The sequence below is a fragment of the Anser cygnoides genome, chromosome 1 (assembly GCF_040182565.1).
Source record: "Anser cygnoides isolate HZ-2024a breed goose chromosome 1, Taihu_goose_T2T_genome, whole genome shotgun sequence".
Taxonomy (NCBI): Eukaryota; Metazoa; Chordata; class Aves; order Anseriformes; family Anatidae; genus Anser; species Anser cygnoides.
Genome location: NC_089873.1, coordinates 42647769 through 42665982, shown reverse-complemented (window position 1 = coordinate 42665982; position 18214 = coordinate 42647769). Strand labels below are relative to the sequence as shown.

The following is an 18214-nucleotide window of genomic DNA, read 5'->3' as shown; positions in this document are numbered from 1 at the left end:
AAATTACATGGACATAAGCAATATACACGATCCTGATTCACAAAATATTATGGGCATGTTTTTCATCTTTATTCGGTAGTGTTCTGTGATACTACATAAGTAGAAACTTATTTAGTCCATTTTTTAGATCACTATCCATAAATAAGTCTTTCTAAGCTACAACTGGACAAATACATAAAAGCACACACTAAAGTTTGGAAGGTTGGTCAGAATAGAAAAAACATATACTAGCACTGTCATACTGATTAAAATTAATTTTTTCTTATTCAATACTCAAAGACACCTTTAGTATCATGCTTTAAGACTCCGTTCACAAAATCCCTAAAAAGTGGCAAAAAATGAGTCCAAGTACTGTTTACAATTAAAAATCCCTATGTGCAAATTAGGATTTCCTTAATTTCTCTACATATTTATAATTTCAGTACAACTCACCACAAAACCTTTTATCATGAAAACTACCTTCAAATAACATTTCTTTCTGAAAAGAAGTCAGTACCACCTATTTGTTTCAGAGACAGAAGATAAAGAAAATTCTTGAAAAATAAACTCTTACATTCTATTCAACTTTTTTTTTTTTTCCTTAAATACTGGGCATTAGTGAATCTTTTTGAGGCAGACATTGCATCCTCCTAGACCAACAATAGCTACTGTGGTTCCCACTTCAGGCAGTGGAGGAAGAGCTCCGGTGTCCAAGTATGACTCATCACCATAAAATGGCTATCTAAAATGGGGACAATGAAGTATCCTTTCTTCTCTATTAATGATAAAAAGTCACAATTGGCTGCTTAGACTAGACAACTACCTTAAAGATGGTTGTCAGGTGACAGTGAGGGTGTACTAAAATTTTTATTAATTGTTTCATATACATCTATTCAGTGGATATTGCTAAGATGATGGGCGTGGTAACAGCCTGAAAGAACCTCCTAGAAGCCACTACACTGGTTCAGCAGTCTATGTTTGTCCTATTGATCACACATTACACAGTACAACTATGCTTATTTCAAAGACCTTACATGGGATGAATCACACCCTGAAGGTCCCTGGCTGGGAAGACAGGCCTGTAACACAAGATCAGGCTTTCCATCCAGGCTTTCCTCTAATCACAAGAACGTACCCAAAGTTCACCTTACAGTTTCTCTAACATATAAATAAAACTTGGCTTTGGGTCAAGTGTGCATACAGCCTGATTTTAGCAGGATGAATGCCCAGCACATGTGGAAAACAAGGCACTTCTCAATGTGCTTCAAGCTGGGCATTGCTGATATAACTGGTCATTTACAAATCCAGACCTGCATAAACAGTGATAATAATTTAGCTATTCAGTTTTGCCATTCACCCAAGAAACTTGTGGAGGTATCTTTTATCAAGTATTACCTCCCATATATTTCTAAGGTGAACAAGTTGTTATGCATTTATGATCCTGACACTGTTACATTCTTATCAAATTAAACTTTTCAGCATCTAGGGTAGCAAGTATCAAGCTGTTTATCACAGTAGCATCTGTCTTGGATAATTCTTTCTCTGGCAAAAAAAGCTCTTTAGCAACAAAATAATCCTAGGAGCACATTGACCACATCTTGGGTTTGGGCATATGTCCCAAGTATATCTATTTCGAAAGCAATGAAGCACAACCTGGAATTGAAAGGAATAATATGTCACTATCTTCTACAGTGGAAAGGGACTGCTGTGCAGTTTTTTCTTCTATTCTTTGTTTGGAAAAATAACCTTTGAACCCTTTACCTGTAATGTGATTACAGCCATTGTCAGCATAAGAAAAATGATTTTCTTCCCCCTGAAAAAAAAACAAAAACACTCCACAATCTACTGAAAACTGAAACAGTATTGAGAAGACCTGATGTAAAAAATTGGAAATACTACTTGTTTCAGGTGTCTATATTCTTCTGAATTTCTTGCAGTTTGAGCCTGCTTCCACAAAAAAAAAACAAAACAGTTGTGCATTTCTATGAATGTTAGTGAAATCAGCTGGGAAGGTCAAAATACATAGCAAAAATGCAGAGGAAAAAAAAGAAAGTGTCTTGACATTCTTACAGTATGAACCACTTATACTTTTTCAGTTTTGTTCAGTTATACATTTTTGTTCAGTTGTCCACAGAAAGTATTAAGATATTCTACTCCACAGTAAGTATAGAAGTCTTAAATCCCAATTACTTGTATAATTGGCAGTTTAAATGAACTCTAGCTCATACAATGCTCTACTTAAGAAGTATGGACAAGAGGAATTTAGAGGGTTATATTTGGCTTTATAACACATAGAATTGAGAAATGACTTCTCATTTTGACAAAGATTGATATGTCTAAAGTGTTCAATGTCACCAAGTGACTTGAGTAATGACTGATTTTCTGCCGTCGAACAGAAAATAAAACCATTTAAGCAACATAAATTCTGAAGTGCTTTATTTTACTAGAATTCAGTGTGGGGAGGATTGTTCTGAAAAAAAATAATCACATGATCTAAACACTTCAGAGAATGCTAACAGTAACGTTTTAATGCTAACAGTAATGTTTTCCACATGGAACTTTTACTTCCTTTACAGCTGCTTGATGTGATAGCCATCTAAACTTACTCACTTAAACTTTAACACAGCTATACTACAGCAAAGGTAAAAATACACTTGGATTTTCAAGTGGAAGTTTCAAAAGTAATTTCAGGAAAGAAAAAAAAAAATCAAATATCTTGAGCCAGAAATCTCACTGCAATAATGAACTGGTAACTAAACCTAAGTTTGCAGAAGAACCCATATTTGCTAATAAACCATAACAAAAAGTACAAGGGCTCAATAGAATTGCTCAGACTAAAGCAGCAAGTATCTATTCAAGCGTAATAGAAGCCTAAAAGAGTTTGTTTGGAAAACAATAGAAAATCATGCCCTTCCCATAATCTATTTGAAATACTGCAAATTCTCAATCCCTGGTATACTTTTTACAAGCAGACATATCAAAAACATGTTGTCTGAAGAGATTCCCAGATCAGATATGCCATGTTTTTCTTATGAAAATAATTATATATGGTGAAAGGTTTTCGCTGCTAAAAGATCCTGGAAAGTAAGTCTACACAGTGTAGCCACGTGATAACAGTATCTCATACTTCCATTTCAAAAAGCTTATTTTTTTTGAAAAAAAAAAAGTACACTTTCACTAGTACAGTTTATTTTAACTTCAAAGGGATTTCCAGAGGCTCAGAGAGGATGCACAACAGGATAAGTGCCTTACCACATGGACTTCAGTGTTTGCCCATCAACCACCACCATGCTTTCCAGGAGAGCAGAACAGCACCACTCAGAAATTCAGACTTCAATCACTGAAGAACTGCTGATTAAACCCCCTGAATCACTGTGATAAGCCACCCTGGTCAATAAGGTGACACCTAATCACTTTGCCTATTATATTAACAAGAGTTACTTTTTGACTACATACATAGCAGATCTTTAGCCTTTCCAGTATGCTACATGCTACGTATCTGTTTGTCTTCTAATCAGAGCTTATTACCCTATCTGTGATTAATTTTTATTCCCCTCCCACTCAGTTTTTAAAAAAGTATGGGAGAAAAGACAAGGTATAACTGAAGATGTGGGGAAAGTGTCCAGTCAATTCAAACCCTAACAAAGTCATAGGTAAAAGCAATCCAAGAACAACATTTGGGTTTTCAAGAAAATAAGTAGAAATCCTTCCTCCCACAGAAGGATGCTGCTTCAGTGGCTGTGGGGTGGGAAATGAAAGCACTGGAGCTGATAGCTGCAGGAGAGGCCATTGCACCCAGTACCTCAGGCTCTGCTTGAGAAGACACATGCTGCTGAACAAACTGGCCAGTGCACATCCTAGCCCTCACACATATAGCCACCATCTGGAAACAAACAACTCAATCATGAAAGAGTAAAGATAACGAGGAAAAATTGAGCTCCCTGATCAAAAAAAGGAGATACTTGCTTATCTCCTTATTACTCCTGTTTTAAGCCTCAGTGAAGATGCAATTTTTATCTCCCTTTATAAGTATCCTTTTAATGACTACATTAAGAGCACCACCACTTGAAAACAAAGTCAACTACGTGAGGCAAGGGCTAGTACATTGTTAATCTGATGACTGTGACCTAGTAAGAGGCATCACAGACAGAGCACGCACATAGTCCAGCAAGTTTCACTGGAGATCCCTGTGAGGCTGGTGAGACCCTTGGCATGGTGGATGACATGCAACTAAGTTGAAGGCCACAAAGTCTCTCTGAATAATACTCAAGAGAAACAGCAGTTGGGGGAGGGAAATTAGAAGTTAAATTCTGCACATTATCTGAGTTCAGATTTTGGCCTTCCCCCAGAACAGTCAGCTGGCAATTAGCTACCCTAATAACATGCTATTTAGCTAGGCCAACGTCATGGCAGCTCCAGCAAGTGCCTAGGCCCTGGCATACCTGCAACAGCTACTGAGAGCTGGCCCAGATGCTCCCCAGCTTCAGGAGTCTACCTATAATGAGCGTGATTACATTGCTTTCAAGGTAGCCTGACTCCTGGTTGCACTGCGTGTTTCAAGTGCTTTTCACAGACCCAGGGGAAAGAGATAGATGTTTTTGGTGAGCCTCGCTGCGATGCCAGGACGTTCCTCCATCTCAGGCTCCACTCCTGCTCCCAACCTAGGGAGACACCAGTGCCTGCTCTCAGGAGGCACTGGGAAAAACAGCTGGAAAAAATACTGCAGAACAAAATATCCTAATGGAAGACTGAACTGGGAACTTATTACAGCCAGTCCTTAGGCGAAGAATTAGAAACTGCTAATAGGTTAAAAAACACATACCTTTTTAACATGAAGTGATATAAAAACAAAGATTATTGCCCTCATTAAAAGGTGCTTTTATTTCCCTATTCACTACCCTAGGTTTCTAACATAAATTTTCCTCTGCTACTGACAACTTCTGCATTATTTATACAATGGCTGAAGTATAATTGGCCGCTTTCACGTGGGTGAATATCAACTTGTAGGGAGGAAAGCAGGGCAGGGAGAAAATGCAGATAACTAACAATTTCCATATTTGTAAAGAAAAGTCATACTCTGACAGCGTGACGAATTTTAGATCTACTGTTCTGTACTCATATATAGTTGTTGTCTAGCTTATAAAGGTTCATTTAGCTATGAAAACATCATATTTAGCTGCTAACTCAAAGGAGGATAGAAACAAATGAGAAATTCTGGTGACCGAAGATATCAGCAAGACAACCATTTTGCTGTGATGTAATTTTTCAGAGTATTGGATTTTTCTTTCTAGACCATTCAAATTTAACGCTTTAGACATAATGTGAAAATACAGTTCTTACTATACACAGTACTGTGAAAGCAATAGTCATTTTTGAATTCTTTAGAGGAAAAGATTGTATAAGCTTAAAATATACATCCTATTTTATTCCCTGCATTGCCAGCGTCTGTTTTATCTTAATATAGCACAGTTTTTTCCTGTTCTGCTTTTTCCTTATAGCACTTCATTGAAAAAAATACTTTACACCCTGAAGCTTTAACATCACAGTATATTCCCATGCAAAGAGATGTGATGCCATGATTTTAAGGGGGTCATATATTACGAGAATCATCTGATTAAATTTCTACGTACAAGTTACAGAAGTCTATTAACACAGATTCTGCACTACAGCTCGGAAAATTTAATTTCAGTCAAAAACCATGACAAACCACAGCCTTAAAGTACATAAAGGTAAATAGGTGGGAAGACAAACAAGAAGGAACCAAGCTAACCCCCAAAAGCACTGCATCTGATTCAGATGCAAAACTTATTGCAGCTCTTGGGAGGAGGGGGAAACCCACACACTATAGCAATGTCTGAACTGCTGCTTTTCCTCTCTCCCCTGAGAGCTCTTCTGAGAGAGACAATAAAAGTCTCCCCTTACTTTGCCAAGTTTGATTATTTCCGTCACTCCCATTTGTGCAGATCTGCACACTTAGACAAGGTCTAAAGCCTAGCAAAGGAGGTAACACTGTGATGGTTTTTAACATGCAGGTCTCAGGAAACAGTATCTCGCAATTGTTGCAATGCATAGGAATGTAAGGAGTCTCCTTTCACGCAATCCCAATTATCAGTGCAGACTGGACAAGACCAACTTTAGCTCCGATAACTATTAGTAGAATATTCTCTCCCTGCCCCCAACACAACAGACCTTTATGGTGTCACTGACAAGATATCCATCTTCCTATGGTCCCCACAGGAAAGTTTTAATGACTATTAAAAATGCTACTTGTGGATATAAAGCTTGTTCTTTCCTGACAGCTCTGCAGATTCTGAAAAGACTGGTCTGTTATCCTATATAGCAAAACATGCAAGTTTAGCTCCGAGTATTCTTTTTAAACCTAGAGTCTTGCATAAAACTACTGATTTTTTATTTTTTATTTTTTTGATTCCCACAAATCACATACTAGACTGAGCAAAAAAAAAAGAAATTGAACCGGATTTTAATTTACTTTCATATATACCCCCTTTTTGGTCCAATTACTTTTTATTTGCAACTGTTGAATGCATTTTTTGGCATTTAATATGTATTACTAGTTTTAAATGATCTAACCCTCTTCACAGAAAAGATGCTATTGCAATTAGTGCTATTAATTTGAATTCATAAAACCTAGGTTCAGTTTTCAGTCTTGCCCTATGCTCCTCGGTAAGGCCATAGGCACATAATTTAGGATTTAAATGGTCCATGTTAGGCATCTAAAAATTAGCTGATTAAGTCTCATCTAGTGATCTCAGACTCTTTTTACAGTCACTGGAAAGGAACAGATACCTCCAGAGAGCAGTCCATCTCACAGCCCAACTTAGGTCAAATGAATCACCTTCTGAAGGTATTTAAAGTTAAATGAGATGAATCCTATCCTTAATCTCCCTCTGCCATTGATCCCCATCTGTCAAATGGGATTTATGTTTCACTACATCAATACGACTCATACAAAGCCCACCTCGTGATACTTAGTTGTTTTGTTTAGATTGGCTGCTATGTATTATATCTGCTGCACACAGACTTGTATTTATTCACAAAAAGCTAACCCTAAGATCTCTACCTGAACTCTTGGTAACAGTTTGGCTCTATCTTTAAGACAGACTAGGTAGAGTCTTGTCTTTCAATTTGTTTCACACATTTACAATATCACATATCAGACTGAACAGTTTCTCCTCCTGTACCAACTCCTGATTGAAAGGGGGGGCAGAAGATTCCAACAATTACACCAATCTCCAGAGAGAGGAACTGGCTCTTGTACTGGGCAAGCTGATGTAGCAGAACTCTGCTAATTCCCCTATCACAGAAACCTTTAGAAATTGTTTTCTGGCATGAAGTAGCTAGCCTCTTAAGTATTACTGGAGTTGGAACTAGTTTATCTGCTTTACGCCAGATAAATTCCCTCCTGGCCACACAAAGCTAAAATCCAGCCCCTTTGTACCATCCCTCCTGCAAGTAATTCAAATCTCAGTTGTGAACATGGCATTATGCATAAAAACAGCTTTCTTTATGAGCAAGCCAAACAGTTTACCCAGTTTTCAGCTGGAAAGTGGCAAATCACATTACTGGGGAACTCTCCCCCCTTTCCCCCATTTAAAATTGATAGATTCATAAGTTGTATCAGGATGAAAGAGGTTGTAAAGAATAACTCAGCCTGGTCTCAAATTGGAACTGTAAACTGAGTGTCCAAGTCCCCCAGCACAAACAGTACAGCCTCAATGACCAGCAAAACAAATTATATCTAACAGAATGCTTAACAGACCTGTTCACTTCTTCATGTATGAAATTTGTGACAATTAAAATTAAAATCTCCTTTCAAGGAGATAGTCAATATGTTTACAGCAATGAATTGTTTAGTGATCTCTAGATGCCTTAAATAATGTCACTTTTTCAACATTTGGGCTAATTATTATTTGTTTTGCACAACAGGCCACATCCTCAGTCAAAGCTCTGGATCCTATTATGTTAGACACAGTATAAACACATAACAAGGTATGTCAGGCCCTGTTCTAAAGAGACTGCAAAGCAAACACTGCTTCTCGCACACATGGAGCAACACTTGATGAAACAGCTGTCACTGGTTACAACCCATATTTGGAATTCAGCGTTAACTGCTCGCCTCTTTACATCCTCCATCAGCCCTTGCTCTTTTTCTTTGTTCCATGAAAAAGCCTGCCTACTATACATTAGAACGTCTGCCAAAAAAACTAAAGTGCCACTTTTGATTTTTCCTACGTGTCAAGGCAAGCAAGTAGCCTACGAAATCAGAATAGGTTTAAAAGCCTAAATAGCTATTTTAAGTGATGGTGACAATAAATGACTTTTTATGCAACCTTCCAACTCATATGTAAGTGCTTTGAAAAAACATGTATATATACAAGTTTCTGAAATGTAATTCAACTCGTCTAATGAAAGAAAATATGATTTACTGAGAAATGTATTACCAAGAATCCTGGTCTAAGCCAGCCAGAATCAGACATACAACATTAAGGCAAATCCAATGGAAAAAGCAATGTGGCCTGAAGCAGTTGCTTGCTTTGTGACAGAAAATAAAATTTCAGCTTGTGTCCATTGTAGGCTAGATCCATGCACCTTAGGAAGGGATGAAAAGAAACAACAATGTGCATTTACTGCAACTGATAGTTCTCGTGCACACTTCAAATGCATATCTGCAAGATGCTGCCTCTTGTTGCATACTAGCCTTGCTGAGACTAACCAGCTGACCTTGGTTACATCTCTGGTATGTAGTGATTCAAACTAGAGAATCATCTCAGCACCAACATGTACAGAATTTTGATTGTCCTTGAACAACATACAGCCCCTCCATTCTCACACTTCACTATAAGCCAACATTACCTTTAGTTCCTCCCTGTCCTGTTATAGTTTCATGTGCACAGAGAACTCATGCACCAAGTGATAATGAAGCAATAATTTTAAACTAAAACAAACCCGACTCATCACAATCAATGGACTTGCTGATGGCCTTAAAGAACAGAATAGTTTCAGTACATTTCCCTACTTTTTTTTAAAAACACTAGGGCATGAGATAAACAATAACAGTTGCAAATTTACAAATACACCTCTCAAACTTTGTACTTAGACATAATTATTTCAAATAAATTCTAAGCCTGATTGAAACAACTATCTTAAGTTATCTTACTAGCACTATGGCCATAGTTCAGCCATTTTTCCCCTCACAGTTTAAAGGTGTTTATGTTGCCTCATCAGCATAATTCCTTTGCTATTCAAAAGTCTATACATTTATCCTAAAAGGGCCCGTAAAATATTCAGTATTTGGCCTAATGGAAGGGAAAAGCACCCTGAATAATCTGTTCACTGTAATAGACCAAATACATCTTTGACTAGGCTTGGTACTCACTACATCCACCTATGGTCTTCTGTCCACCTTTGCAATATATCCTTTCAACTTTGCAGTTTCACCTACTTAAAATTTCTGAAGCCAGCACCCTAAAAGTGATGCTAAGAGTTTGTTCTTCTTAACCCCTCCCTTTCCCACCCCCAAATTTATTACTTCACTTCATCACAGAAGTCTGAACTGTGTGTGGCAGAAAGCAGTAACACCGCTGACTAAAAGATGCCAGGTGATGACCTCTTCCAGCAAATCTAGCTTTATTCTGTGAAATCAGTGAACACTGTTGAACACTTCAGTTGTTTTAAGATAAGAGTAGTTGAACAGTCAAACCATTCCTAAGAGCCAAATTTCAACCCGAAGCAAATTAAATATTCCAGAATCATTTCCACACTAAATGGAAATTCCAAAGCCATAACTAGAGGAAAATTGACAAGTCCCATTAAAACTGTGCTGATTACTTCTTTCTTTCATCTGTATGCAATACTACTATCTTGGAATCCCATTGATGGGATTTCCATCCGAACTAAGTTATCTGGAGAAGCAGAAGTAAGTTTCAGCTTTAGGGATACGTACGAATTCTCCAGTAACTGACAGGGTAGACAGTCTCTACCATGTCTGCAGAAGTCTGATCCACCACTTTTAGTCAACATTTGGCTGGTTGCTGCTTTGAAAGACAGGTGATACTACATGGGTAAATAGTACTCAGTTCAAAGTTCTGCGTTTTACCTGCTTGACACTGAGAACTACTATTATTATTCTAGAATGATGATTTTCATAGCAAGTTCTATGCCTTGTTCACCTATAACCATATGGAACTTTCATCAATATTTATGAAGAATTTATTCTAGAGTAAACAGCTCACAATTATTAGCCAATGTACAAATTGTAAAGCCAATATTTGCATATCAAATATTAAAGTAAGTCCAAGTTATTATCCAAATATATGTCCACTTTGATAATGACAAAAAAAGTCTATAGCCTATGACTTCAGGCATTTTTGTCCCAGATGATTTTACTTAAGTTTTCAGTTTTACCACTTTCTCAGTAAAGGAGTACTCATACACATTAACATAGAAAAATACCTTTCAATCCTATTGTGCAGGATTGAAACAAATTTACAAGATAAGAGTGCTGAAGGCCTTACCTAGCTACAGCAGAACGTGAAACAGGAATTGACCTCTGTCAAGGTCACACAAACATTCTCCTGTTGTTTCTCTGCTGTAAGTAGCAGATGAATAAGCTAAGAAAGCTTAATGCAATAAAAGCTGAATTTGAAGAACAAATGCAAGATATCTTCTTGTTCTTAATATAGAAAAAACAGCTATGACAAAAAGGAAAACTACAGAAAAAAACAGACTTTATCTGAGGAGATAATAATAACTCCCAGATAGGCTTATCAAATGCAACAGTTTAACAAATTTATCTTTAATCAAAGATGTCAGCTGTTATAAAAAAGAACATTAATTTCAGGACGCAGAAATCCTAGAATTTCTACAAAATCCTGCAGAGTTAAAACATTGTTCCATTTCTGGTCAAGTACGCGTTTGTATCCCATCCTTGCCTAGACTATGCAAGGACATATCTTTAGCAATTCAATGGGAGGATACTCTCAAGGAAACCTCACTTTCCATTTTGGTAAGACTGTATCCTTCTTAGAACAGGCACCTATTGTGCTATCAATACCAACAATTAAACACCCATACCTTGACAGGTGGAAAGAGGACATGGAAGACTCTAGGCGACACAAAGTTATCCTGGTGCAAGGTACTGTGCAGGATGCAGAGTTCCCCAACTCAGATACCATGCCCAAGCATTGCTACATGCAATGCTAGCTCCAGAACAGATTTAGTAGAATGCAGACCTTCAGGTAGAACCGTTCTCTTGGGCATCTGCAAACCAATGAAGGTACATTTCCACAGGCCCAGGCCAAACTGATGAGATGCAGGATATTGCTTGTTATTCTTTCAAATGTGGGAGGACCAATATCCTTTTAAACAGAATCCTATTTTAAATACAACATATGGTTTTTTAAGTTACTGTTCTTTCCATTTATTTCAATGAGCTTTAAATCAGGTCTCAAAGATTAATACCACGTAGATAGATACACAGAAATGTCTTGTCAGTAAGGCAGGACAAAATAGGATTATAAAATGAAAGGGCAGCTCAAGAGAATTTCAGACCAAATCTCTTCACACTACAAGAATAACATGTCACAACACCTTTTACAAAAAAAAAGAAATAAAAATAATAATCTCATCCAAGACACTCAAGAAGAGTTAATGGCAGCAAGTTCAATAGGTCAGCAATTTTAAGGCCAGATGATTATCTGGTCTGTTCTCACGGATTAATACAAATAAAAAAAATATCCAGCAACTTCCATATCAAAACTAGAACTTGTACTTGAAGTAGATAAAAGATGAAATACTGATCTAGGGACTTTGAGTAGAAAGTGTTATCTCCTCAGTAAACTGGCCCATATGCTTACTATTCTAACAGATAAAATCTGATACCTTCTAGTCTGAACTCTTCAAGCTTGCAGACCCACCCAGGCTGCTCCATGACATACTATAGTACTATAATTAATATATTAATAACATAATATTAATATATTAATAACAGTATTTTCACTGTGCAGGAATCAAGGAAGCTCTTGTTATATACAGTGTTCCAAAGAGAATACTATGCTCTTTCGAGTCTCACCAAGAAGCATATTTGGCCTATCTCAAAGACACCCTACTCCCAAGTCTCTTCTCTAAACCAATCGTCTAGTTGTCCAGCATCCCCTCTGAAGTTGGGCATCTTTTCTACCCTCAACAGTTCAGTGTTTATGACCACATATGGCTTCTCTGCTCTTTAGTGATGATGACAGATGATGTTCCCTGGATGTAATCCCTAAATCTTTTTAGGGTCACTGCTTTGGGAGAAAAGATTTAAAAACAAAACAAAAACGACAAAAAAAAACTGGAAGTAGGCAAAATAGTACACTTCAGTTTGTTAAAATACACATTTAGATGTAGTAGAATGAGAAAACAATTGAAGACAGTCTATAACACTTGCTCCAACTTTATTACTTTTTTTTGTGCCAATTTTATTCTCATGAATATGTATTTTATTCCTAATCTTTGTATGTTTGTTAAAGATAATGAATAGAGTTGTCATAATGGAGATGGTGTTTCCTCCTATACTATTTCTTCTGCGATTGATCGAGTTAAAATAAAAACTAATCCATTCACATCGACAATGGTGCTCTCCTACAGTACTATTTCTTACTATCCGAACACCACATTAAGCTAAATCACATGCCTTATTAAAGTCAAAACAAGAAAGCAGACAATTTCAACAACATACATTTGTTTTGTACATATAAATGAAAACATTTTCCTTTAAACAATGTAGATTTGGATGTATTGTGCTATCTCGATCTTTAGCCTTCAGCTCCTTGCCAACAGATTGTGTCTTCTATGACACTGGTTCAGAATGACACCATCCCATTCTATTATTTCTTCAAGTTACTGCATGGGGCCTTTTAAAAAAAAGTAACACTCCAACTGTAACTGTCACACCAGCTTCTAAGACTTCAAGATTTGATGATAGAAATCAAATAGAAATAGATTAATTGTAAAGAAATACTCTCCATAGCTCTAGAAGGGAATAAAAATTAAAATTGCATGTAGCAAGCAGTTATTAAGTTTTCAGAATAAGAAGAGCTAGGTTTAACATCCACCTGTCAACTGTGTATGTGCATGTGTATATCTAGAAATTTTTATCACTGTTAGTGAGCATCCTGAACCAGGTAAACCTTTTTACATGGGTCTTTATTTCCACAATGCCTTCCACAAAAGCACTCCAATTATTAATTGCCATATCCACAAGGCTATTCAAATACAAGAAGATGAGGCAGCTTGCTAGCAATCTTATGTCTCAAAGCTATATTTGGTGATGTTTACCAGCTTTCCCATATTGCAACTGCTACATTGATTTTCAGCTACACGTAGGAAGCCAATACCATTCACATAAAGGGTATGAAGCAGAACTCGCAAATAGATTTATAATCAACTTCATTAAATCACTGAGCAGCTTTAAGGCATGTATTCTCATGTATCTGTGGCACTGTACTACCCAGTCACCATAACTTTGGCTACATTATTAAAACAATTACATTAGGGTACTACTATAAATCCTGAATAATAGCTGATAAATGTAGACAGCATAATTAAACACATTGGTTTTAGCTACTTCTAAATAAAGTTTTATTGTGTTGGATTATTATATTAGTATAACTATCCAGAGTTAATGAAATCCAACCAGTTTGGAAAATTTCTGATAACACTTTTTTTGTATTTCTATGGTCTTCCATTTTTAAATAATGGTATTAGTAGCTTATCAGATAATTATGCTAAACAGGAGGCATTCTGGATTTACTTTGTGTTCTGACACATCCTCCCCAGCATCTTTAGGGATGACTAGAAAAGAAAGTGACATCTTGAATTGGCAACTCTCTCGGAATCTAAAAGATGGCAGCATCACTCCTTCTACAATGGAGACGAAGTGTTCAGTGCCTGCAATTCCAGGAAAATGCCTTCAGACTAGTAACGATAAGAAAACAAAAGTGCTAAGGGAGTTGTTTTATTACAGCTAATCTCTTGCTTTTGCATTATGTCTCAAAAAAAAATTGGTTTTTGCTTAACTTATTTAAGCCAGACAACTTTTTCCATGCACTGCTTGTACAAGCCACTCCGCTTGTTCCTGTACTTCCTGACAGAGATTGCCTGTAGCCTGCTCTTACCCTCTCACCAAGAGAAATCACGAAGAGCCAGTTGTCCTGCTTCTAATCCACCTGCTTTGGTATCTGGTATTTTTGCAAAAGATACAGCAGTATAACCAGCATTTCTTAATCCCTCCTCTTAACAGTGTATTAGGAAGGAGTAAAGCTCCTCTAGCAAAGACAACATTTGTACATAAAGATCCTGAAAATATTTGTTAACATAATGCTTTGTTTATTCAGTCTGGCAAATGCTTTTATTTTAACCTCAAGTATCTTTAGTAAATGTCAGCGGTAAACACAAATTCATAGTTGGCTAACAAGCTTCCCTTATGTGTATTTCTAATTAAGCTTCTTCCTAGATACAGAGTAGTGTTTAAGACAAGCGTTCTATAGAGAATCAAAGTAAATCAGATGACCAAGTATTTCTTTGTGAAACTGAACATTTTTAAGGGCATCACCAGCAGAGGGAAGGAGATCCTTGTATCCATGAGTAATAACTCCTCCATGCTTCTATTCTGGAGCATGTAGAGAAATTTTTTCTTTTCAATTGTATTCCAAACTTTGATGTCTCTTCCACAGCAGGTAATACAAGGCTGCACATGCTCTTAATTTGGAACTTCCTTCCCAGTAAGAAATCATATATGCATTTAAACTCCCAGATAAATATAAGACCACACACGTTTACATAGAAATATTTTTAAAATTGTGATCAGACTGCTGAATGGACAAGAAAAGCCTGCAATATGCTAAACGAGAGCCTTGTTTTCATGTGAGAAAACATCAATTAGCAGAGTTCTGTACGGCTGAGTGGCTTAAAAACTTCTGCCAAGACCCTTAGCTGCTACTACTTTTTTTTTTTTTTTAAACATATAACAGCGAGCCCTGCCAAAAGACCATAAAAATTGATTTTATGTTTCCGGTCTCTCCACGCCAGCTGGAAAACTATAGATTTCTCCCCCCCCCCCCCCCCCCCCCAGGTTTCTGACAAACAGAATCTTTCTTTATCTTACACCTTCTAAGCTACTATGCTAACCAAAGCTGAACATTTTCTGGGTTCTTACATCTGATTCAAGTTACGATTAAGGTAAGGGAAAGTTTCAGATTGTTAAACCAAATTCTGTTTTAAATCTGTAGTTCGGAAAGGGCTTCTAGTGTGTCACTGTCACAAGGAATGCTGTATCTCATTTGCACAGTTATGGCATACATGGCGAGTGATTATTTTCCACACTTGTTCTGTGAAAGTGTTAGAACTGCACTGTTAGTCTGTGAGCTACCTCTTTAAATTCCAGTATCAATCCTTAAAATGGATTTAGCATCTTTTGCATCAAACATTAATAAGGCTCACTTAGGCACTCTTAATGTGAAGGAAAATTGGTCTTGTATGAAATGGCTACACTGGAACATTTCATGCTTTTGCAAGTGCAGGAGTATGATTATTTCCTACAGTATGTCATTATCTTCTGCCCTGTGGTTCTTTTTTAAATTATCTCTTCTCACTCAAGCTGCCTACACTATGTTTTTAAGCTATGTAGTTTTCAATTTATGAATTGCATGCATGCAAATTTTGAGCAACTATACCAGAAGCCAAGTAATAGACCATATTAAAGTATATTCCCCTCGGACACTACTAATGGAACTACAATCCCAAAAAAGCTTGTAAGAAGAAAAAATACATATATATACACACACATGCACACACACATATTTGTTTCTGAAGACATAAAATCAGGTCGTTTGTTTCCAAGAAACAAACAAGTGACAAGAAAATACTATTCTAGGCACACATGGAATTCCCTTACACTTTCTCTGAGCAGATTTATTTAAGCATGGCAGGAGATGTCAATTCATACACTCAAAGCAAATTAGTTTGCTGCCCACTTGTCCTTGTACCTCAAAGCTCCCCCCTTTTCAGGGTCATTCTTACAGCAACTGCTCCTCTAACTCTAGATACCTACCCACCAGGGAAAGGAGTCTCCTCTTGGGTCTCCAACTATTGTCTGCTGTTTCTCAGTACGAAAGAACTCTCTCAGACAACAAAGCAGTTCAAACAGCACGCAATAGATTAACGCCGAACACGGACGGCACATTACATAGCGCTCAAAGGATCAATACTGCCGTTGCTGATCCAGTAGCCTTGCTGTGGTCTACAACATGTATGTGTGTCTAGAATTACCATACTGACCTTTGTACGGAAAATAGTATTTCAGAGTGAAATACTATTGAATTACAGCATTCTGCATTGAGTTTACAAGGTCATAAACACAGAGCTCCTTGTTCTTCACTTGCAAATGGCTACTAAATAAGGAAAATGAGACTTGACATCCCCCTGACAATCAAAAGAAATGATTTATTTGGATGCTAACATCTGTCTCCAGATTGTGGCCAAGTGCTTTTCTGTGCTCATTTAGGACTCCACTTGCAAAGCTTTTCAGTTACATTTACCTAGAGATTTCTCTCTACCACTTCCCATCTGACAGAAATCACTCAGCTGGGTCTGATGAATAATAGCAAAAGGCAGCTCGTATCAGAGATGATTGAATTACAGATTGTTGGAAGTGCCATAAAGGCTCATTCCAATGACTACATTTAATTTACTTACTATGCGGACTACTAGAAGCCGATAGACGTTTGATATCTTTATTTCAGAAGCCTCGAAACAAAAGAAACATTAACATTCTCCACCACTTCCTCACTACTCCACCTCGAAGAGTTTGATAAGCCAAATTAACTTTTAAACAGAGCGCTGATGCCATACCCGGAGCGGACGAGCATTCCAGGCAGGGCACAATACCCCAGAAACCAGAGCAAGGCGGGCAGCACACAGAAGGGGAGGGCAACAACGTCCGAGGAACCCCAGATGAAATCGCACGGAAAGAAAAAGAATCGGCTTCATAGCTAAGTAATATGGGATGGCTTTTTTTTTTTTTTTTTTTTAATTGTAACGCCAGTGATTAGAGGCTGCCCCTACGAGGGGGGGGAAGGTGGGGCCGGGCGCTGGCACCCGCCGTGCCCCCGCCGCCCCTCCCGGCCGCGCCCCGCCGCCACCGGACAGCGGCGGAGCGCCCGGCCGCGGGCAGGGCACGGCCGGGGGAGCCCCGACCCGCCCCGGGGCGCCTCCCCGCCGCCTCCGGACCCGGGCAGCGCCGGGAGGGCGGCGGGCGCCGCGCCCGCTGCCGGAGCGGGGGGAGGACGAGAGGATGGAGACGGAGGAGGGTGGGAGAGGGGGGCGAGGGGGGCGCCCCCGCTGTGCCAGCCGCTCCCCGCCCCCCCGCAGCGTGCGCCCACCCCTCTTTCCCCCACCCACCCCCCACCCCCGGCGGCGGGCAGCCCCGGGGCGCTGCCTTACCTGGCAACCGGGGCGGGCGCCGCCGGCGCGTCCTTCAGCGCTCCCCCCGCGGCGGGGCCGCGCTCAGCCCCGGCCCCTCCCGGTGCGCGGAGCGGCGCGGAGCGGTGCGCCCCCGCGCAAGGCAGGCTGACACCCCCCCCCCTTCTCCTCCCTTCCCTTCTTCCCTTCCCCTCCCCGTCCCTATCCCCCGGCGGGCAGGCGGCGCGCCGGGCGTTAAGTTCGGGCGGCGGTGGGCGCCGGCGGGCAGGGCGAGGCGAGGCGGAGGCGGCCCGGGGGCTGCGCGGCGCCGGGAGCGCCGCCACACTGCAGCGTCTCCAGGAATCCCTCCCGCGAGAGGCAGCCCATCACCCCCGGCCCGCCGCCCTCATTGGCTGGGGGGCGGGGAGAACGGAGCCGCCGGCCAATCGCGCGGCGCCCAGCATGGGTGGAGCCGCCGCGCCGGCCTCGCCCATCCCGCGGCCGCCCGGTCCCCGGCCGCCCCGTCGGGCGGGGCCGGGCGCCGAGGGCATCCCCGCGCGGCCGCGCGCACCCCGGTCCGTGCGCGGCCCCGCGCGGCCCCGCGCACCGCTGCGGGAAGCGGAGGCGGTGGCGGTGGCGACCCGCCGGTGCTGGGCTCTCCCCGGAGCAGCCCGCATCGCCCCCAGGTAAGGGCCCGCAGCGGGTAACTCGATTCCCGGGGGGTGTCCCCACCGAGCCGCAGCTTTGATTAACGCCGGGCTGCGAAACGTAACCG

General features: G+C 40.0%; 1 protein-coding gene across 7 annotated transcripts in view; it reads right to left on the bottom strand.

Moving 5' to 3' along the window:
- Positions 1–17658, bottom strand: part of SYT1 (synaptotagmin 1) — a 356177-nt gene extending 338519 nt beyond the window's left edge. For 4 of the 7 annotated variants that reach the window (XM_066993398.1, XM_066993412.1, XM_066993404.1 and 1 more), the window contains exon 1: positions 17482–17658. The gene's annotated coding sequence lies outside the window, so the exon portion shown is untranslated. The remainder of the gene's footprint in view (positions 1–17481) is intronic. The other 3 variants (XM_066993407.1, XM_066993403.1, XM_066993410.1) reach the window with 3 other exon arrangements.
- Between the last annotated feature and the right edge of the window lie 556 nt (positions 17659–18214).